General features: G+C 44.7%; 1 long non-coding RNA gene across 4 annotated transcripts in view; it reads left to right on the forward strand.

Moving 5' to 3' along the window:
• The window catches only part of LOC106036625 (uncharacterized), a 45,201-nt gene extending 23,097 nt beyond the window's left edge, over positions 1-22,104 (forward strand). Inside the window, exons 4-7 of one of the 4 annotated variants that reach the window (XR_001207470.3) lie at positions 11,076-11,148; positions 18,237-18,397; positions 19,199-19,284; positions 22,012-22,104. This is a non-coding gene — a long non-coding RNA (uncharacterized lncRNA). Of the gene's footprint in view, positions 1-11,075; positions 11,149-18,236; positions 18,398-19,198; positions 19,961-22,011 lie in introns of those variants that run through there. The other 3 variants (XR_001207469.3, XR_007162234.2, XR_007162233.2) reach the window with 3 other exon arrangements.
• Positions 22,105-22,316: the final 212 nt, after the last annotated feature.

A 22,316-nucleotide genomic window follows, 5' to 3' on the forward strand; every position in this document is an offset into this window, starting at 1 on the left:
ATGATGCTTATATTACATGCTACAGAGATATGTGGAGCTGTGACCCAGCAAAGCAGGCAGCAATTTGAGAGAGCTTTTGGATAGCCTCTCATGTAAGAGATACTGATTCATCGTCCTCTGGCTCTGTTACCCCTCCCACGGCACCGAAGGTCTCACCCTTGTTGAAGTGGCTCGTGGATGTGCATGGTGCCATTCTTCCGGTGTAAGGGTCTGGCACTGAGGAGTGCGATTTCCAGGGCTGCTTTCTCCAAGAGCAACCTGCAACACCGCGCCTGCTCTGCAGATACAGCAGCAGGGGCTGTACCTGTGCCTGAGTGAACACCCCCTCAGAGCGGCACCTGATATTGGTCTAAACACATTTGTGTATTTCTGTCTGACATTTGCTCTGTTAAAAGGTCAGTGCTCCGCAGTGGAGATGAGAACAGTCTTCCTCATTATCACATATTACTCTGAATTGCCATTTCTGACTCCAGAGCTTCCAGTGATTTCTGCTGCCACATTTGGGGCAGTCTGACACAGTCTGCCAGGCTGTAGGCCCTGCCCTGAACCATGCTGCTGGTGCTCAGGGAGAGAAGCGATGGCTGGGGGATATTTGGGAAAACCCAGTGAATTTTGCACCGCAATAAGTTCCATGCTTGTAGTGATGCCGGGGGGTGGGAAGTTGGGGGGAATATGCTGACAAGACAAAATTTAGAAATGCAAATCTGCAGAAAGAAATGGCTGTTTTGCCAAAAGTCGCTCGTATTTCTCAGTCTTCCTACAGAAGTGCTGCTCTGAGTTTGTCATCACTGATGTTAGGGGTGGTGCTGGCAGAGGCAAAACCCCAGACTGAACTTCAGTCGGTGTTCCTGCTCGGAGGGAATGGATGCTGCGGTCTCTGTGTCTTCTGAATGCCAAGGGGCTGGACTGGGAGGGAAAGGGGGACAGTGGCCTATTTTTCTTGTTAAGCGAAGGTCTTGGTGAGGGGAAGATACAGGTGCCAAGTGTGTGTGACAGTGTAGCTGGGTTGGCTTTTGGGGAGGGTTCATTATGTGGAGGTGTTTGCTCTCTGGTTTTCGCTCCAACCACCCAGTACAACCTCATGAGCATATTAACATATAAAAGAGACTGAAATGAGGGGGTGTCGTTCTTGTTTGCATTTATTTGGTTAACCTCCAAGCGGGCACTTGCTTGATCGCTGGATGACCTGCCTGGGAGATGGATGAGTGTCGTGCTGGTGCTCCTCTGTGCCCCACATGCTGTGTGGATGGCCACTGGCTGACTTCCCCATTTTTCTGCTGACTGTAAGCGTGCTGTGAGGTGGCCACTCAATGGTGGCCTTGGGAGAAGAGATGATAAACTGCTGATTTTGTAATGGAAGATTTTGGGGAGAGGAAGGACCTTACTTACTTTGGCCTCAGATATGGGTGAGACCTGGGGAGCCCTTCTGCAAAAACAAAGTCAGGAGAAGAAATACCACACAGCTTAGTTTTAACGGAGAACTTTTTTTTTTTTTTTTTTTTTTTCCAATAGCAGCCATAAAGAAAATATACTTTGGAAGCAAAATATTTTTTTCACATTCTTCCCCTTGGTTTTCTTCCTTAATGTGGTGGTGGCGGCAGACCTCAGAGCTGCACTCGGGGAAGGCCAAGTCCCTGCTGATACCTGCTCTTTGGCTATACAGCTATTAAAGGTCACAGCACAGTTACTACCTGAGCTATGGTGCCAGGCTTTTGGACAGTGCAGCTTCCAAAGGTATGGACATTCAGAAGAGCTGAAGAAATACGAGTAAAGTTACTTTGCCAGTCAAGCTGCAAACGAACATTTTGGAGCCTACTGTAGGGGTTAGACTCTGCCAGTTGCAAAGTCACTAGGTCAGCAAGTATTTCTCCACGAGTGGTAAGCCTCTCTGCTCGGCGCTGTAATGCAGGTGGGTTCCCACGAGGGGTGTGCCACCACTGAAGCAGGGTTAGGCTGCAGGATGCTTTGACTGTTCCTATCCTGATAACTGTGGTTTGTTCCTCCCCACAGATCTGGAGCAATAGGAGGGTTCCGTGATCAGGAAAATACTTCACATAATTTCCTCGCCCTTGCATTTTTGCATTATAGAAAGCATTACTGGGCCTTATGTTTTAAGATACTTAGCAAATCCCTTCCTGCCAAGTATTTGTAGGCGCTTTGAATACAATGCCTTGTGCAGTTTTTACGTTAATCAGTAAAGCAATAGCAATGTTTTGAATTCTTTGCTATTGAGGCTGTGACTGAAGACAGTTGCAGAGTAACAAGATGAGGATGACCTCTTTTTATCTCTTCTCCTGCCTTGCTGCTATAGAAAGTTAGTGCTAGCTTAAACCCTGGTTGCCATTAATGAAAAATTCCACTATTTTTATTAAATTTCAGAATCACCTCAGCTAGCATGAAAAACAATGATATTGGATTTCCTTTTAAAATTAACAATGTATGTAACACAGTAAAAAAAGCTGACATTTACTTAGTGCCTGGAAGCAAAGAGACCGTGAGGCAGACGGCAAACGGCGGCGCTTCTCTGCTCTGTCCTGCAGCCTGCCTATGCGGTTAGGAGGCATGGGGCGAGGTGGCTCGGGGTGGATTGCACAGTTAGGATAAAAGCCAAGAAACACCACCACTATTGCTACCTTTTGCCAGTAGAAGAACTTCAGAGCTCACAGGGAAAAAAAGATTTATTTTAGCAGCTGGCCTGGATGTCTGCCAAAAGGAGAGGGAACTCAGAAGTGAAGCTGAGGATCTTGGTTCAAGGATGCAGGAGATATAAGCTAGGGCTCCAGTCACCAGCTCCGATATGTGCCGCAGTCAGGATGAGCAGGGACCCTAAACCCCGTTCAGGTTTCAAAGGGGCATTTGCCACCCAACCGATGCAAGGAGTGGGGATGGTGCACAGGGGTCGCAGAGCAAGGAGCCGGCTGGCGAAGGAGCAGGGGAATGCACAGGAGATGTTACTCTAATTTGACTTAAGATTTTTAATGCATGTTTACTTATGATACAAAATTATGGTATCAGTATTTTTTCTGAGGTTCCTTTGAAATTTTCTCTAGGAAGTGTCTACTGCAATCAGCAAGATCTGTTATAAAAGCAGGGAATCGCTTCATACCTGCCTGCAGACAGTGGAGAGGGGGGTGTCTGGCAGAGACCAGCCTTTCTCAGGTTGGGAGTGTTACTTGATTAACAGTCTGGGGCAACCTAGAAATGAGTTGGCTCCTTCAGCGAGTCCGCAGATGACCAAGAATGTATTCTTGTAGGGCAGCATCGTCATTGCCTTCCTAATTCATTCCTCCTCACATTGTCCAACGTGTGTACCTACTGGATTATTGACTGTGATTCTTTCCTTGATGAGTTCCACAACAGAAAATGTATTACTGTACAGGACAGAGAAATAAAGCAGGGCTGTGTTACTCGTTGTGATGTTGAGAATGGCTGGTGTGGCATACTGATTCCCATTTTGGACCTGCTCCCCACCTTCCTCTGTGGTTCAGAGGATGATCTGTTGTGCTGAACAAATGCAGGACCAGAGACGAGCGCCAGGGTCTCCCTCTGTCCTCGTGGCCCTTTGCTGTGGGGGACTCTACAACACAGAAATTGCTCAAGGCAGATGAGGATGAGGCTGCAGCTCACAACTACAAACTAGCAGGTGGGACAGGCCCTTGTGCTTCAGCTTGTGATTGATTGGCCTGGAAAATGCATCCCACCTGCAAACAGCCTGACGCTGAGTGGTCAAGGGAGACTGTGCAGGAAGCTCACGCAAAGGTCTGTGCACGACTGAAACATCAGTGACACGCGTCTCCTGCTCCTGGCACCAGACTGATTGTAAATATACGTGCTTTCCGTCCACCCCAGCTCCCCAGGTACCAGTCAGGAGCAGGATTTCACCGTATCACGTGTCAGGTTTAAATTCCTGCCTTACAATAAGTGCTTCTGCAAAGGTACTGCAGATTTCTCCGTTACCTACCTTGGTTGCTTCCAGTCTTGGTTCGGTTTGCTCCCTGGTTTGATCTGCATGTGCTAAGCACAATGGAAAGATGTCACAGTGGTCACAGGATTTCCTACCGCCCACAGTTGAAGCTGCAGCTGCCTCCCTGAGATCCTGAAACTGTACATACCCTTCAGGTATCTCCATCACCGCTGTGACCCCTCCTGTGTAGGGCTGTCTGATGCTGCTTCAGGTGCTCACAGCTTTGTTCAGGACTCTGTGGCTAGACTGAATCACATAACTTCCCCTGCTAGGTCTGTTACTCCTGTGTTGAGAGACCTCTTCTGGCCTCCAACAAAGTCAACCTGTTGAAGAAAGATTTTACTAACATAAAAGGCTACATAAGATATGGCTGCATTATTTTGAGGCCTTTTAAAAAAAAAAAAAAACACAACACAAAACTCTGCTGCTCCTTTTCATTTCTAAACTGTCTCTCAGAAATTCTCCATTTTTTTCCATAATGAGCTATATACTGTAAATTGAGTATCCAACTCTTGTGATTGGTGGACTTTTTGAAGCATGGAATAATTTGGTGATGAATTGATGTCTGGAAATAGTTCCTGTAAGGAGAAGAATCAATAATCCTAATGTTTTGTTGTGTCAAGTGATCAGCTCGGTGGTCAGCCAGAATGGGTCCAACTGTAGGCAGAGCGGTCCTGGTTCTTTGGGAGGAATTCTCTTCATCATCCCAGAAATAACATTTTCTGCTAAGAGAGGCCAGGTGCTAGACCAGACAGAGTTATACAGGGGTTATCATCTTGGTGGGGGTCCTCTCACCTCCATCATTATGAAATCCAGGCAAGGAATACTGTCTGTAGGATCAGACTTTATCTTTTATGTTCCTGTCTGGCTGTAGGATACCACACAAAATGCTAGCTGATACTCTTCTCTGGTGGATCTGCTCAACAGCTGCACTGATTTTTCAGGGTTTCCATGAGATACAAGGGTATGGTCCCACGGAATTGAAAGGAAACAAATGGTGAATTAGGTCAGAAGTCAGGGAAGAACTTAGCCTACGTGTAGCTTTGAATGCTGTGTTCCTTTATGCACGTAACTGTGTCTGGTCTTATCTCCAGCAAAGCATTTTGAGGTATCCACATAAAGGATGCTGCATAGGTATCTGCGATTGGCCGATCGGCTCTGATCAGCGGCCAGGTGTTACAGACAGCCACAAAGCAGCTGCCCGATCTCCTCGTGCTGTGCCGCCATAGCAATAAGTAAAAAGTGCATATTTTCGAAAGGCTTTTACTCTTTGAAGGAAGAGAAAAAGATATAATAGCTTTTTTTAAATGTCATGTAATTTATTCTGACAAACAGATGTATTTTGTTGTTGCCATTATCATTTGATGAAATACTTTAAAGCTGGTCCAAGGTGGTGCATTTTCAAATATAATATATACAGTACATCTAGCAGTTAACAAAATTTGGATGTGAAGCATAGAATGGTCATTATTTTTACTGAAAAAAAATAAAGGCACTAATTACTTACAGACAAGATACTTAGCACAAACAGATAAGCTTCAAAATGAAAAATTCTCGGTTTATGATAATTATGTTCTCTGCTTTGTTTTCAGAGACTGATAATTTGAGGCTTTAAAATCACCAGGAAGCCATTAATTGGAATTCTTCAATAAAAAATAAATTACATAGAAGTTCATGATGAGTTGTAAAAGCACAGAGACTGTATTATGCAGTGAGCGACATTGCTCTACTATTTATAGACATGCACAGCTATGTCTAACAGCAAAACTGTAAAGAATTTGAGATGTGCAGATAGCAATTATTCATGGATCCCAGCGATCTGCAGATATTTCAAATAACTGCTTTTAGCAGATCAGCTATCCAATAAAAGCAGGGCTTTATTTCCAAGTGGCACCCATCTAACATGTTGCTTCTTGTTTTTGACATCTCGTATGACATTACTCTTGCAGAGACTATTATAATGAGAGCCCCCGTACCAGAGCAGACGCTCCACTCCGTGCATGTGGGTATCGATGGGAGCTGGGGGGATTGTCCTTGTGGAGGGTCAGCGTGGTCCTCCTTCCTGTGCCAGGCTCAGGTCCTGAGTTCTGTAGCAACTGACCAAAGGAAGGTGTTTGATTTCTTTCTTGTCCTCTTGTTCTCATCTCTCCCTCTGTTCTCTGCTTTCACCTGGGACCAAATCCTTGGTTAGGACCAGGACCGGTACTGATAAAGCTGGTAGAGCAGGTTCAAGGTCTAAGGATCTGCTCAGAGGCACAACGTTTCTCTTGACTTCTGAAGGTGCTGGACTGAGCCCTTCTTGGACCTATGCAAGCTCTATGGGGGCGACGTAGGAAACCTGCTACTGAGAGCTTCCAACCACCCCTTAAAATAGGACCACTGTTGTCATTTTAAACACATGCCAAAACAGTGGGGCAGAGCCACCAGATTTTGGCAGTTTTCCATTGAAAGTGAGGCCCAGAAGATTGTTAAAGCAGTGCAATGCCTTGCTTTATTTAATTTTTCTCCTGCCATCTGCCCTTCTCTGGCATGTGGATCAGTCCCATGAAGCGAGTGGTCTTTCCCCTTTTCTCAGTGAGAACCGACACATCTTTGCCATTGCTCTGGATCTAGGCCTGAGACCTGAGACGTTAACGGGCCTCAGTTAATTGTCTGGCCTGGAGGGGTATACAATACTGTTATATCCCAGCTCTGCTCTTTTCATGACCACTGACACCCTGGGCTCCTGCAAGGAGCTCTTTAGATAAAGCTAGTAATAAAAGTGATCGTAGGGATCCTTGACACATGCCATCTAGTAAAGGAAACAGAGTGAATTTCAGCTCATTCACCACTGAACTCAAGGGGATGCACAAAAGAGTGAAGTGGCCTTGGTAGAGCCTGGTCTAAAGTTACACTTCAGGAGGACGCAGGAAGTATTTCCCGAGGATCTGATCAAAGGCTCTCTCTTCAATGCCAGTATAATGCCTTCTGACTCTGCAGGTAGCGTTCAAGGGCTTTGCATGACTCGTGGGCGAGCACAGAACAAACATAATCAATCTAGGTGAGTTAATTCTCACAGTATCGCCGACTGCAGAGTAGCAAACCATTTTGTTTAATATTTTGTAGCTAAAATTAATCCAAGGTATCAGGTGATGTGGTGGTTTTCTTGTTTTATTTTTTCCCCCTCCTGTTTGTCTAAATCCGAGTTAGTGTGATCAACAGGGAAGGCAGGACAATGCAAGTCCGGGGAGACAAGGATAATGTGAGACAATAGCAGTGAGTCTGCAGGGAGACTGCCACAGTGTCAAGACGAAATGACATAGTGTCAGGAGACAAAGCCATACAATAAAAATATTGGGTCTCTGCTGGCACTTGAGGAGTATCGTAATTCTTGGAGAATAAAACCTACCATACATCATCCAAAATCAATTGATAAGAGATCTCAGAGAGATTAAAAACTGTTCCCTCCCATTCATTAGTAAAGGTGGCTTCTGTCCAAAGCTGATTGTTGGTGTGGGCCAGCTGTGATAAATGTTCCCTTACTCACGAAAAAGAAACACTTCTTAATGAGCTATCATCTTGTGTACATTTTAATTTCCAAATTGCTGCGGTGGATATACAGAGTCCTTCAGAGGTGACAGCGCTGCTCAGAGGCGGGCTACCCTATGCAATATTTTAGAGTATTTATTTTGTGGGTTTCCAGAACTTTTTGCTGCCAAACCAATCCCATGACGTGACCTCTGTGTAGTGTTAGCATTGCAACAATAAATCAACTTTTGTTTGTATGTATTAGAGTACTACTTACAAGAAAGTATTCGTATGTGGTGGGTGTGAGGCACCTATGGATTAGGGACTTGTAATCGTAATGACCGGGCACCCTCGGCTCCTGTTTATGTAAGAGGCAGTTACTGATGCTCAGCACCTTTTGAAAACTGGGATGTTTCTTTGTGGAAATAGTTGCTTCCCACTAAACTGGTTCCTTCTGCGCCCCATATTAGTAGCAGACCTTGGGGTATGTGGTACATAGGGGAGTAAAGCCCCGCAAAAAGCAAAGAGAGGATCACTTAGGGCTTCTCCTGTTCCCCAGGCTCCTCTGTTCTCTTTAAGACCAACCCTCAGTGGGTTGGTAGGTAGCAGGGATAAATGCTGGTGATGCTCGGTGGCTTCTCCTGCCTATGAACAGAGGCAGGTGCTTGCAGAAGGAGGCTCACCCCCCTGTGTTAGACTGCCTAAAAGCAGGACTGAGGTGCCCCTTCTCTCCACAGGGCCTTTGAGGGAACAACAATGCATCTTCCTTCTACATAGCTTTCTTGAACCCAGTCCTACGTGACCGCAGCTGAGGGCTGGAGAAGGAGAAATGTAACCAGTATTGATCTCCAGGTCAGCCTCACACCACGGTAATTCCTGTCAAGAAAGCTTTACAGAGCCAAACCTAGGAAGCGGCTTTTAGCTTTGCTTCTGGCTCTTTCTTCCTCACCTGCTCCTCCTCCTCCTGAGACCTCACGCACCCTGAGAAGGGGATGTGCCCTGCCTTAATGTGTAGCAGGGCTCAGTTCAACCCTTGTTCTCAGTGTGTGGCTTGGCGTAGGAAATGTCCTTCTACAGTCCCCTGTGCTCCTCTGGGAGGGCAGAGACCGGGATGTCCCTTGCAGCAGCTGGAGAGCAGTGCAGAGGAGTTGACAAGGACACCCAAAGCCCACCTGTGCTTTCCTCCTGCATCCCTGAAGTTCGCAGCTCAGCACCGAGCCAGCTCTTAGTCCTCGAAATGTTTCGCATGTCCCGTCCTGTCACAAAGCCCCCGGCTCTCAAAGAGCATCGGTGACATTTCTCTCCTCTCTGAATTATTCTCAGCAGAGTGGTGCTTGGGCCAATGACAGCGGCACTGCTAAAGGTCACTTGATGGACCTCGGTGCTCTGTTTTGTTTCCTTAGCTTATTTGGCTTGCAACTGAGACAGGACACACGTATCTTTGCCACATCGCAGGCAGCCGAGCTCCAGTCCCCAGCACCTCTGAGGATTTGAGCATTTTTAGGAGGCATTAGAAGAAATAAAGGAGTTCAGTACATTTTTTGGCATGCCAGAATTTTCAAAGGATTTCTGAAATTTAATGAACTCATTTAATAGGCATAATTGTCTTGAGTACATGTGAGAAAACTTCTGAAATGGCAGAATTAGGCATGCTCCATTTTGTAGCCTTTCAATGACCTCCAGCAAACGTGTGACCCAGATATGAGAGCCTCCTGTCCACTTGCATAAACATGATGCTTTAAAAAGGCGGGGAAGAGGCGGGGGGGGGAGGAATAAAAAATTGAACTCTTAATGGCACATGGGGAGAGACATACGGCAATTGCAAAACAAATTCAGGAGCACGTAGAGAATTGCCTCAAGACTCTGCACTCAAACTCAGCTGCCTCCTGCGAGAGGGGGATTTGATGGTCGTGGACCTTCAGTCAGAGCTGCTCGGGGTTTTCCTGAATGGTGGGAAGGGGACAGATCTCCTTTAGCCGTGTAAAGGTCTCTGCTTTAATGCCTCGGTGATGCCCAGACCACTGTTACACAATGTATTCAGGACCACATTGTGGCACACAGGAGATTTTATTTCCTGGCCTTGGTTGTAGATGGGTAGAGGCTGCAAAGGAAGAAGCAGGGGCAGTGTCAGATGGCGAGGAGGTGGTATCCGCCTGTGGCCAGCCCTCCTGCCGCTTTTATACCTGCACGGCACAAGAGAAAACTACCTATGTCAGGATAAGTCTAAAAATCTCATTAATTAGCATGCATTTTAATGCATCATTAACTTCCCATCACATGCCTTTCCTGCTCACTTGGTCAAGAGGAGACCTGTGGCCGGATGCTGGTTGCGGAGTCACTGGCCAATGCCCACCGAAGGCGGCCAGCGGCCCTTGGTTAGCTTAGGAGTACCAGGGGTTCAAGCCCTGACTGACAGGGCTCCGAATTAATACACGTACTTGGGAGAAGAGGACGAGGTCCTGTGCCAGTACACGTGGGATAACACCGCTGCTGCCGGCCCCGTGCAGCACAGGCTGTGGCTCGCCGCTCAGCTTGCTGCTTCCCCATTGCTACCAGTCAGGTTTAATTAAAAGCAGGAACTAGCAAAGTGTTGCTGGGATTTAAAAATTATGTGTCATTAGTTATTAACCGCTACAAATTAGGTAGAAGTTGTTTCAAGGAGAGCAATTTCCACGTACGGTGCTGCTAAAACTAGCTGGCATGGGGTGTTGCACAACTTTCCAAAATGCAGGCAGCCAGCTTTCTCAGAAGAGCGCTTTTTGGCCACTTCTTGGGTTGTACACATGACCAGGATTTAGCATTGTTCATACTTGCTTGCAGCAATGATACTTTTATGTCTGTGAAAACTCATATTTCATTTTAACAATAATTCACAGACAGGAAAAAACATGTCCTTTTTTTTTTTTTTTTTTTCTTTCCACTGAGCCAAACACTGAAGCGAAATATTGGGCCAAATTATGCTCTGATTTTGCAACTTTAAAATCTGCCTTTGCAAGTTAGCGCTGAATTTAGTTCTTTCCCCTCAGGCATTTTTCCGTGCAATAAAAATTTTCGTTTTTTTTTTTTTTTTTTTTCTTTTTCTTTCCCTCCCCTGACATTTGGGGAAAATGAAAACTCAAAGGAGGGAACAATGTCAACTGCTAGATTACAATTATCTGTACTGTTGGCACTGTAGAAGAGAACCATGCAGAATGCTCACCTTGAGTATCTTGCCTGGAAATCTGCATTATCACGGTGTCACTAAGGCTGCTGATACGGATGAGGCTTTTTGAGATGCAGTAGCCAGTAATTTAAAAAACAACCAAGCAAACAAAAAAGCAATCAAAACACAAAACAACAACAACAACAACAAAGAATAAAAACAAACTAAAAAAGAAAATAACTTTGAGACCTTAACACTTTTGTTCAGCAGTTGAAAGAGGGAAAGTGGTGAGTTGGTCTGAAAAGTCTCCTCCTCTGCCCCTCTTGCTGCTTCCACAACCCTGCAGGGGAGAGGAGAAGAGTGAGCTGTAATAGGTGTAAAACTGAACAAATTCAACAAAGTTTTTGTGAGTGAGACTAAAGAGCAGCATTCACAACATTTTGCTTGGTAATCTCCTTATAGGTGCTTGGACCTGAAGACCGGAGTGTGATACATGCAGACAGATTGCTCTGTGCAGGAGAACTGGAGAGTTAAGGTACTGTGCATAACACGCCTTTTATCAGGCTAACAAATGTAGCATGCAAACCGTGGTCGTTGGCACAAAAAGAGGAGGAAAAAGGTCTTCAGTAGCAGAGTTTTTTATGGTAATCCAGTAAAAGCTACTATAATATCTATCGATGCTAGTTTTCTTAAAGGCCAGTATGGTTGAAGGCCTTGTAGGCTGAACCTACAGGTTTCTTCGGAGTGCATATATATATACATTTTTTTCAGATGTTAACAGATAAATTGATTGTGTGTGTATATATGTTTTTTTTTTTGTGACTGCGAGACATAAAGTAGATAGCAAGGGAATGAGAAGGCTCTTTCTGTTTTACCATCGAGTACAGTAACGGAACAGAAATTAAAGATGCTGGGGGGAGGTGAGCAGCTGTGGCTGTAGTGACACCAATAACTTTTCACAAGGGTGAGTCGAAGCATCAGGATGTCAGACCCTTGTCCCTGCCCTTTTGAACTTCTATAGATCACGGCAAAATAGGGAAGTGAGAGAGAGCAACTCCTCTGCCCAGCAGGGCAGAGAGGAAACCAGCCACTCATGCAAATGCTGTAGATGAGAAGTTGAAAACACACCCTTCTCACATCCGCAGGGCCAGCCACGTTGGGCAATACCGACACGTTTCAGAGACGGAAACAGGTATAAAGTAACTGTGCAGGGGTGAAGCAGGGCTTCCTCGTGCTGCTCATGTGAAGGGCGTAGCAGGAATTGAGCTGCGATGGGGCCTCACAGATGCACTAAGCATGGCTGGGAGGAAGGAGCTCCACGGAGTGTCCTGGCCAGGCTGGGGCTGAGGTGGGCACAGGTAGCAGCTCGGTGGGGACGTGTCCTCGCCCTGGGCCCATAGCTCTGCCTGGCCCCATGTTTCTGCTCTGGGTGTCCCCTCCGTGCCAGGGTCAAGCAGGGACCACAGCCTGGCTGGGGCTTTCCACCTGGCCCTGCATCGCAGGTGTCGGATGCGGAGCGGCTGCCGCACGCCCCAGTAGCTTTTCAGACTTTTTTGGCGTCTGTCTGCTACTCAAATGGTGGTGGCTAAAGTCCCACCGGGCTCAGGGGCCTCTGTGCATTAACGTTGCGCAGTGCTGTGCGGTCTACGGTTTGTTTTTTAAAAGCGGCATCAAAATGAGAAGTGAGAGGCAGCTGGCGTGGCTCGCAGACCCTTCATGAAAAGGTGGCCCCCGACTCGCTCTCCTGGCTGAAGACATAAAGTCATTTGCAAAGCCCGAATTCCCCACCGTGACAGCACGGGCTGCCTGTTCACTCATTTTAAGAGACGGAACTAGGAAGAGATGCTCAGACTTGGATGGCACCCAAGTGTATTTTGCTCTTTGGATTAAAACAGAGCACCTCTGAAATCAGAAGTCTCCTGCTGAGGTCAAGAGGTGCTGCTGCTCACCTGCCAGCTATTTCTGCTTTATTTCTTACTGCAGTGCCTCAAGGTCCCAGACGAGACACGAGTCCCACTGTGGCAGGAACCATGCACACCCCATTGAAGAAAAACATTTGCTGTCTCACAGAAGTTCAGATTTAAATAGATGAGGATGGGAGGGAAAAAAAGCTAAGTGACTCTCTCAGGGTTGGCTGGTGGCAGACACGGGACATGAAGCAACAGACTGGCATTAAGCGACAGCAAAGAATGGCTTTTTTTACATGTTTGCATGGTCAGCGTTGTCATTAATGTTATAATTATTTATAATTGACTGGGAAGTTTAACGGCATTGCATTGACATAGGCTGGAAACAGCTGTATTTGCAGAAAGCGCCTTTATTTCCAAACAGCACCCCCTCCACTCAATGGCCAGTTCACCAAGCAAAGGAGATATTCTATGTGAGTGAAAGAGTTGTTTAAAAATGTGAAGACCTCTTGTTTTACATCAAGAGACACATTTTCAAATAGAGAAGCGGGTACATAATATCTGCTGAAAGCCCCTGGAACTAAGAGTGTCATTAGTATCTCTGCAAAAGTTGCCCTGTCTGCACTCCTCTCACAGTGCTTCGGCGACAATTTGTGAGCAACACCTCGAGGCTGATTTCAGTAAGTGAGGTTCTGCCGCCACTTCCCAGCCCGTATTACCCATATCTCAGTTGTCCAGGATCTGCTGTTATTCAGAAAGGGATACGTTTGTCCCCTCCCAAAGCCTTTGTGAGTTCTGTAGGTTAGCCCCCACTTTATCATCATCTCTTTCTTAAAAGTGTCTCCGAGGATGTCAAGGTGTTTCTGTGACCTGTAGAACTGCGAGGGGTGGTTGCCCTTTCACGCACGTTGAATTTTCACCCACGCAGCTACTGACGTTGGGGTTTATCTTTGGCTGTCAAGTGTTCAAAGGGAAGACCTCATCTGAGCTTCCCTGATGGTAAATATTGCGTACCTATAGCTACCTTCACAGTTAGCAGCCATAGGATAAATTTGCAGAATTTTGTTTTATATTCAGCATTTTTCCTTTTCCAGCAGTAGTTAGCCAATTTGGGTCCTGTGCCTCAGCTTTAATATATTTTAATGTTACTGGGTTGCAAAAAAAAAGTAAAAAGAAGTATGTTACCTCTATTTAGATTTTTTACAAAAATCACCTTAATTCTAATGGCTGCCCAGGACTTTTGGGAAAAACCCTGCTCACACAGTTCCCAGAGTTGCAAGTAAATGTATTTCAGTCACATTCCCTGACGCAGGCCACTGTTCACCCCAACACTCTGCTGCTGGGGACCCTGGAAAATAAAGTAAAATGCTATGCTCTAGTGCTGAGAGGTAGAGATGTCCCTTTGAGACGAAGTATTCAAACGAGCTTCACAAACGCCAAGAAAACAGGACTAGGGCAAGAGCCAGGGAGCAGCATCCTGCCCATTGCAAGAGAAACCAGCAAATAACGAGTTTGTTAGAGGAGAGAGAAAAGGAAAGCTGACCTCTGTGATAAGCATGGAGGTGGTGGGAGCGGTGAAGCCAGGAGGCAATTATCGCAACTCTCCGGGATGAAGTGGGTGCAAGAGTTAGTGTAGCCCAGCAGTGAATTTCAGCAGCAAAAATGGATCATGAACAGCTGCAGGGGTTACTGCCGGAGACTGTATCAGAAAGAAGAAAAATGGATATTGCCTGCAGAGGGACTCGGCACTTTATTGGGCTTCCAGAAGTCGGCTCCAGCACACGCAGGAATTTCTGAGAAGATGGTTTTCCAGCTACTTTAGATTCACTGCAAACAGGTTTCAAGTGATAAAATTCTTTTGGGGATATGGGCTATAATGAATGATCTGTTTTAGAAGAGGAAACAAATAGTTGGATGTTGCAATGTTTTAGCAGTGAGAAAGCCATTGTTTCCAGATTTGTGTTAATGATACAGAGTAGGAGGAGAATGGTGAGATGACAGCATTTGTAAATGAGGGAAACGATCAAAGATCAACTGCAGTCCCAAGAGGAAGGGTGAGAACTGTTCAAAAATACTAAATCTTAGCTCTGATTCTCACACCCTTTAGGTTATTTTATAACTTTATTTTTTTCCTGAACAGTTTCTGGGCACCTCAACTCAAGACGGTGCATTAAGCCAGTGTACCTTTGTTATTTGGCCAGCAGCTAAACCCAGCTTCAACTGCTAACACCAATGAGCCTGGAGTCAGGAGAGACTGAAAGGCTTGAGCCTTGTGAGTGATGGCCAGCCAGCGTTATTTCAGGAATGCTGTCATGAGTGCAGCTCACCATGTGAGCAAGCCTGGGTATTACTCACAACTTACAAGAACAAAGCGAGGAGCAGTATTTGAACTGAGTCTTCTGAATACAGCCATGCGAACGATACTTTGAAAGGAGAAATTTCCTGTCAAGATCCATTTATATGCAGCACCAGGAAAACAAATTTATCTGCTCTGGAGATCTAGATCTGTAGGCAAAAAGATGCAAACTAGGAAATCCCAAAACACAAAAAGAATTATGTTGCTCAACTAACATTATATTTCTTGCATGATAATAATTATAAACAGACGCACTGCTTGATGGTTTACAGATTTATTTCTCTTCTTTACTTAGTTCAACTGAAATTTGTAAAGTATTTCCCTTCATTTGCAGAATAATTGATTTGTTCTTATGACATCCCTGGGCTTACGATCCAAAGCCGAGTGAGACCTTTCAGTCAAGGCCGGATGTCTCTGAAATGAGCACTACAATTTCATCACATCTTGCTGGGTTTGGTACAAAGATAACTGCTGCGATGTAATCACCTGAGCCTTGCAGAAAATGACGCCAGATGGATGGAAGGGCTGCTTTTACCTTTACATTTGCTGAAACAACAAATCCAGTGACTCTTCCTATTACACAATGTCTGTAGGGATGCCAAAACCAAAAGTTTTAAAGACATAGAAGTTTTAAAGAATTACATGACGAGGAATGGCAAGAAAACTTCCCATATCTAAAGCTGTGCAAGCTCTTTGGGTGACCTGCTCTGCCACCAGCTGCCACATTCATGACCTGTGCCACCACGTGGACTTTGTGTACCTTCTTCAGCCCCTCTGCATCATGTGCTCCCACCACCCCGAATTGCCTCATCTTCTCTGTATAAATTCATTTCAGCTGTTGTGTTCTTTGTGTGAGTTCGCTGACTTGTTTGATGAGGCTGCTTGGTGCTGCCTTACCACAACATTAGCTTTGCTGTGCTGTGTCTGGGCTTTGCTGCTGGGTTCCTCCTCAAGCAAAGTTCTTACGTCTACTTGGCCAGCCCCTGGCACCAAGCTTTTCTCCAGTCGGAGTGAGGGTGCACATGTGCCCAAACTGTCCCTCCTCCCTGTCAACTTGTCTGCATCCTGCTTGCAGGAACATCGTCCCACAGGTGGCCTCCCCTGTACCACGGGCTGAGCAGCCTCTCATGTCTCTGAACGCACGTGCGGATGCCTCACTTCTTGGGTTTTTAATACGCTACAAAATACCTGTCTGTGTATACAAACTGTCTGTCCTCCTGCCATCACCTTCTGCCTGGAACTGCAGTCCTCATCAGACATTTCAAGTGCAGCATTTCAAGTGTTATTCTTGGCCATAACGTCTCATTCAGCTCAGCCCTTTTTCCCCAGTGATCTTTCACTTCAGTTTTCCATCTTTATCAGAGCAGGCAGCTTTGTATGTAAAATGTGTTTTGTTTTCACTGCTTTGTATTTGTGTAGGACTTTTTTTGATCGGGAAATTGTGTTTTCCCTGAGGACTGCTCTTCTTCATGCTCCCAGTTTGGTCTCTGTCTCACTGCCTTGCCTTCCCAGGGAACCTCCTGCCTCCCAGTGAGCCACACTCTTCCAGCTGGGCTTTTGACCACTGCATAAAGACCCCAAAAGGAGAAGAGAGAAAAGAGAGCCTGTTGTCACAGTCTTAAATTGACCTTACTAGCTGTGCCTGCTGCCATTGTGGGTCTTGCTGCAGAAATAGGAGGTCTTGCCAAGCGGAAATAGGAGGCCACTTCTTAACGTGTTTTGGAGAATTACAAGAAATATTCATTGGAAATCAGATGTTAAGATATAATATGTGCACATAGAGCTGCAAGAGAACGTACTAGTGGCATAATCCTTTTTATGGATAGTGTAATATTCTGTAAAGATCTTAAGTATAAATATTTCTACTCTTGGACAAATGCTACCTGAAGTCATTCAAGGCTGCAGTTCACTCAAGGGCAAAGCTTGGGCATGTTTCCATTCTCTCCTCAACAGACAACTCGGATAGCTCCATTGTATTCACCATTTGCTCTTGTGCTGCCATTTTCCACCCTTCTTGGCCAGCTCCTGTTTCCCAGCAGGGCAACTGGTAAGCAACCAGTATCTCGTTGTGATGATTTGTCTCAATTCATTTAGTCTTTGTCTGTAATCAGATGCAAATCTAATCATTAGTAGAGTGTCAAGAGCTTTTTGCATGGGTATCGTCTGTTGTTGTTTAAATCTGAGGAAATAAAAAATAACAGCTTCGTAATTTTTTTCCAACCTTGCAATTTTCTGTCTCTCCCATCTCCTATTACTTCCGAGTATGAAGTGGGACTATTTTCATACAAAATGTCAGCAACGACAAGAGATGGTCAGCTACACAACTAATTAAGCAGCAGTACAAAATGTGATGTACCTTGGCACGTCATGGATGGTTGGGGCCAGGCTCCCATGGATGGCTTGTCTGGTTCTGCCATTAGAGTGACACCAGGGAAAGATTTGGCACATGCTGTAAAACTAAACCCTGACCCAGCTATGTGCAAATGAGAGAGAAGCAGCTGTTTAAAATGCCTGATGATGAAGTCAGATGAAGTCATTTCAATATTGATTGAAATACCTAATTGTACTGGCACTGCTTACTGTGGACGCGTTTCCTGCTCGGTGACGAGCAGTGGGGTTACGCAGCTCAGACAGCACCAGGTGGACTCTGCAGCCTTCGCTCACCTCCAGGGGCAGGGCTGGGAGACAGGACGGTACTGCATGTGGGGCATCACCCCTCAGGCCCTACACCTCTTACCCTGGGGGAAGAACAGACCAGCTGCAAATGGCTGGCGATGTGTTTGTCAGCCCAGGGAGTAATGACCAGAGGGTATTTGCCTCTCCATGGCCAGCAGCCAGTTAGCTGCCAGCGAAGCGTTTGTGCGAAGACTCCTGTAGCATCTTCTGGCTGACAAATCCCGTTATATGTCCGTCCTCGTGGTCAGGAGTAAACATCAAAATTCTTTGCCGTAATACCCTTTGTTATACATAGCCAAAGTTGTAACCTTCTTGTGGTGGTGTTTTCTAATCTAGCATCCAATGACATCAGGAATCCATCTCGAGATGGGGAAGGTTCTCCACCTCAGCTACTGCTGCTTAGGCTATTTGCTGCCACCAGAGTCCATATAAAAGTAGTTTAGTGGCAAGCAATATCCGAGGCAAAAAATGGTAGTAGCAGCTGCAGGAAGCAGAAAATCCTATGCAACTTCTAGTCCTCTCTTGTGTCACCCAAGCTGCTTTTCTGACTTCTAGCAATGTTTTTTCTTTAATTAGGTCATGTGTGACCATTGTATATAAAGTGCAACACAGTCCAGTATGAATGGCGTTTTGTGCTGGTGTGTCTTTTCACTTCTTAAGTCTTGTATTTTCTTCACTATCCAGGTTACACTGAGATGGAAGGAGGAACTGGAAGAGGGAAGATTAACCTTTCACTGGCCACAATTCGTTCCCTCTTATCGTGGAGGATTCGGCAACCCACCCCCCTCCAATCCAGCCTATCTGTCTGAATTGCTGAAAGCATAATGCTCCCATATGAGAGATAAGTAAGTGAGCTCTCTTTCTTTTCCATAGGGATGAACTATAGTGTATGCAGATTATTAGGAGAAGAAAATAATATCAGAGAAAGGTGGCTTTCTTAAAAGGCATCAGTAGTATTAGTGTCATGTGTGAAGCACCCATTTGTGACAACTGTACAGACCTTTCAATGGAAAATTGTGCTGTGCTACCTTTTAAAGTATGAAATGCTAATTTTGGATTTACAGTTTTTGAACTGGAGGGCTGCATTTTGCATGGAATTTTGTTTAATTTCCCAGTGAAAAAAGGCATTTGAAACACAACTGCCTACAGCCAACTGTCAACAAAAATCAACTGTAATAACACGCAGCCTGTCACTGATTTATGTGGTGATGTGGTAATCTTCTCAATTTAGCTGGATATTTCATCTTCATACAAAATAGCTGAAAGTCTTGCTAGACATTTATGAATATCGGGAGGTACTATTAGGATGATAATGGGGCAAGATTAAGGAAGTGTTCACTAGTTCAGAGTGCCAGTTAAAGAGACAGGGAATTGAGAACTGTAGATATGCATCTATATGGCCCATTGGTGTAAGTGAAGTGAACTTTTTATTTTCAGAGTTTCTTAGGATCTGGGAGACAGCATATTGAGTTCCATCTGCCAGGAGATCATCTTTCTAAAGGGAGACTGGGGGGAGCAGCTATGCACATTTTTTTGTTGTTGTTGTTGTTTTCCCTAAAAACTATTTTGTTTAGCAAAGGGTGGGTTGGAAATCTTAGGTGTTGAACATGGAACCAAATGAGCATGGGTGCTCTTATGGCGAACAGGGTGCTGGAGTCCTTTGCCCTTTTCTCCAAAGGTCTGAGCCTTAGATGTGGCCACACTGCATCAGGCTGCATCTCCGTGAGGACTGGTGAGTAAGCTATCATACTCTGCATGTTACAGCTAAGAAAAGTAATTGGCCTCTCATAAAGAGCTAGAACTAATACAGACAAAATGATACTGCAAGACTTGAGCTGCAAATAAAGAGACAAGTTTGTGTTTTACAAAAATGTATAATTTACCAGGCATTTCATTATGCTGTTTAAAAAGGCAAAAATGATAATTGAAAATAAATGTGGCTGCCTAGCTACAGTATATGCTGCCAGCGTTACTGGAAATAGAAGCGCTTTCTTGCTGAAGATAGTTAAAATTTTGATACAACTTCTGTCTGCAGATTTGTATAATGTATCTTGTTAAATTTGTTTCAGTTTGGATATTTGTTACAGAGAAACAGGCAAAATGTGAGGATCTGTCTGTGTATTTATATACCTAGGGGTTTATACAATTATATTAATTATTAACAGCATGTTCTGCAGATGCTTGCATCTGCAGAGCCTGAGTGAGGATACACGTTGTTGAGTTTATTCAGAGTACCCAAAGTACAGCAGTTATCTTCAAGGTTGCCAAAGATATTCCATTGCAAACTCTTGTCTTCTGGGAAACACGGTTACATATATAAATATACCCAAGTAATGTTTTTGTTTTGTTTTGTTTTCCCTGAAGCAAAGGGAACTCTGAGTTCCAATTTTTCTTTGGCAACGTACAAAGATGGGGCTACCTGGGGGTGCTGAGAATTACCAGAGGAGAAGGAGAAAATAGGTCCACAAATTGTCATTGCTTCCACTCCGAAAACTTCTTCCCAGTCTCTCTCATTCTCTGGCAAGAACAAGTTGCTACAGACACAGTGTTCACCCATGTCCTAATGCTTGATTCTACCTCCAGCAATCCTGGGGCTCTCCACACCCAAATTGGAAAAAATCTCTCCCAAGAGAGCTTTTGGGGAAAAAAAGAAAAAAAACACAACAACTCTCCTGGGAGAGAGTTTTCTTCTAAGCCCTTTAATTTCTCTGCAGAAAGCTGCAAATATCTCTAAGCTTACTTCTTCCTGGTGTCCACTTTTGCCCTGCAGCAAAAGGCAGTACAGGTTACCCAAGTTATGAACGAATTGGCTGAGCTTCCATTAACTCTGGAATTAAACTAAAAAAGGAAAGAGAAGAGGAAATTTTGTGATTTCTCAAGGCCCTAGAGGCTTGACATAGCAAAGCTGGCTTTAGAGGCACTAAAGGTAGAAGCAGAGAAACAGCAAAACAAAGAGAGAGGCTTCTGGGGACTCCCATACTGCAAATCCCCCAGGGTGGCTGGGATGGGAACACAGTCTAGCAAGCACTAGGAAATGAATTGATCAGAAGAAGAATTATACTTCTATGTGTGTTTAGATTTACTGTTTAGAATTATATTTTTTTCCTTTCCATTTGGACTCTTTGTTATCAGTAGACTCAGCCAGGGTGCATTGTTCAGACAGTCGTGGTTGTATTTGGATGGGTCAGGCCCTATGAATTCACTTGGCCTTGAAGCAAAAAACTCATCATGAATAATGAAAGAAAAGGAAAATAATGCCTGAGACAGAATGACTTTAAAAATGATTAATATCTATTCTTTCCCTCATAATTTGCCTCCAGACTTTTCCCTTTTCAAAATAGCTTGCCATTAGCAGTTGAACTTTCAATAGGCAGTGCTTCAATGGAACTGGTGCTCTGAAGCCAAAGGGAACATTATTATTATTATTATTATTTATTATTATTATTATTTTATGAAATCAAGGTTCATTTTGATAAGTTCAAAGCCCTAGATGAATATATAAAGGACCAAGTTCTGCCCTCGATCACATCTAGTTGGCTCGAATTGGCCACTTGAAGCACAGCAACATTTGCCACAGAGATGCGGAAATTCTTGAGACCGTGGAGGTAAACACCACCACCAGGTTCCTGTCCAATAACTGCTTACAGAAAAGCAGGTCTCTTGCAGAGCATCACAGAGGGGATTTGCAATCATGAAGGAACAGAATATATCGGGGCTGGAACTGACTCGCACTGAGTACTCAGCAATTCTCAGGGGCTCCTGCTCAGGTTCCCAGTGCCTCATCTCTAGGCAGAAAATTTCCTTTCTTTGAGGCTTTTATTAAAAATCAGTTCAGGTAAATGCTGACAATAAGCAAGCAAACCTGTTGAGCCACAAGTCCACAACTTCCCAGGCAACAGGATGCCTCTCTTTGACATTTAAGAGAGCTAACAGCTGAAGAAAATATTGCATTTTTTATCCTTTTTACTTAAAATAACAAAAAATGCTGCTCTTGCAATTGCATTTAGGTTCATTTTCAGCAGAGTACTCCTATATCCCATCCCCAGTTTCTCAAGGCACCCAGCTGTTAAAGGGTAGGTTCCCATTAAAGTAACCTCTTGTTAAAGGAGGCCTTTTTCCCATAGTGCCCTGACCAGTCCTCACTCTAATTCCTTGTCCAGAGCTTTGAAATAACCCAAGGAGCTCTATCTCACCCAGAAGGACTTCTACACCAGGATTTGGGGTGTGCTGAGACAGGGTTTGGAGAGCTGAGCTGGCAGGGTATGGATGTAGAGCATCTGCAAGCGATAGTGCTAAGGGATAAAGAAACTGAAATTCTTTGTTTTTAACAGAAATATTCAGCCCTTTGAGTTAACAGGAGTCAAGTAGTGCCTCTCAAACATCTGTGGAACTGTTTCCACTATGGTTTGAGTTGGAGTTTGCTCCTGGTGAATGCAGCTTTACTGTGAACTGCTTCCAGACACCGCTGTCTTCAGCTGCTTTGCTGTCCCTCTGAACATTTCCATCTAAACTCCAGGTGGGTCTCCTCATCTTGGGCTACTCTGAACTTCAGGTAAGTCTGTTGTCCCCTAAAGTCTTAAAGCTTTGTAGTGTGATAGTGCTTTGAGGTTTTTTGAGATGATAAGCAGAAGTTGGATGCCTGTAGGACATAAAGTTGCTTCTTTCTATGATAGTTGCGAGTTGAAATAGTTGTGTAATATGAAAGATGGTGATTTTTGTCTTTGTATGGTGATAAACTGTTATTATTATTATTACTATGCTTCT

The sequence above is a fragment of the Anser cygnoides genome, chromosome 3 (genome assembly GCF_040182565.1).
Source record: "Anser cygnoides isolate HZ-2024a breed goose chromosome 3, Taihu_goose_T2T_genome, whole genome shotgun sequence".
Lineage (NCBI taxonomy): Eukaryota > Metazoa > Chordata > Aves > Anseriformes > Anatidae > Anser > Anser cygnoides.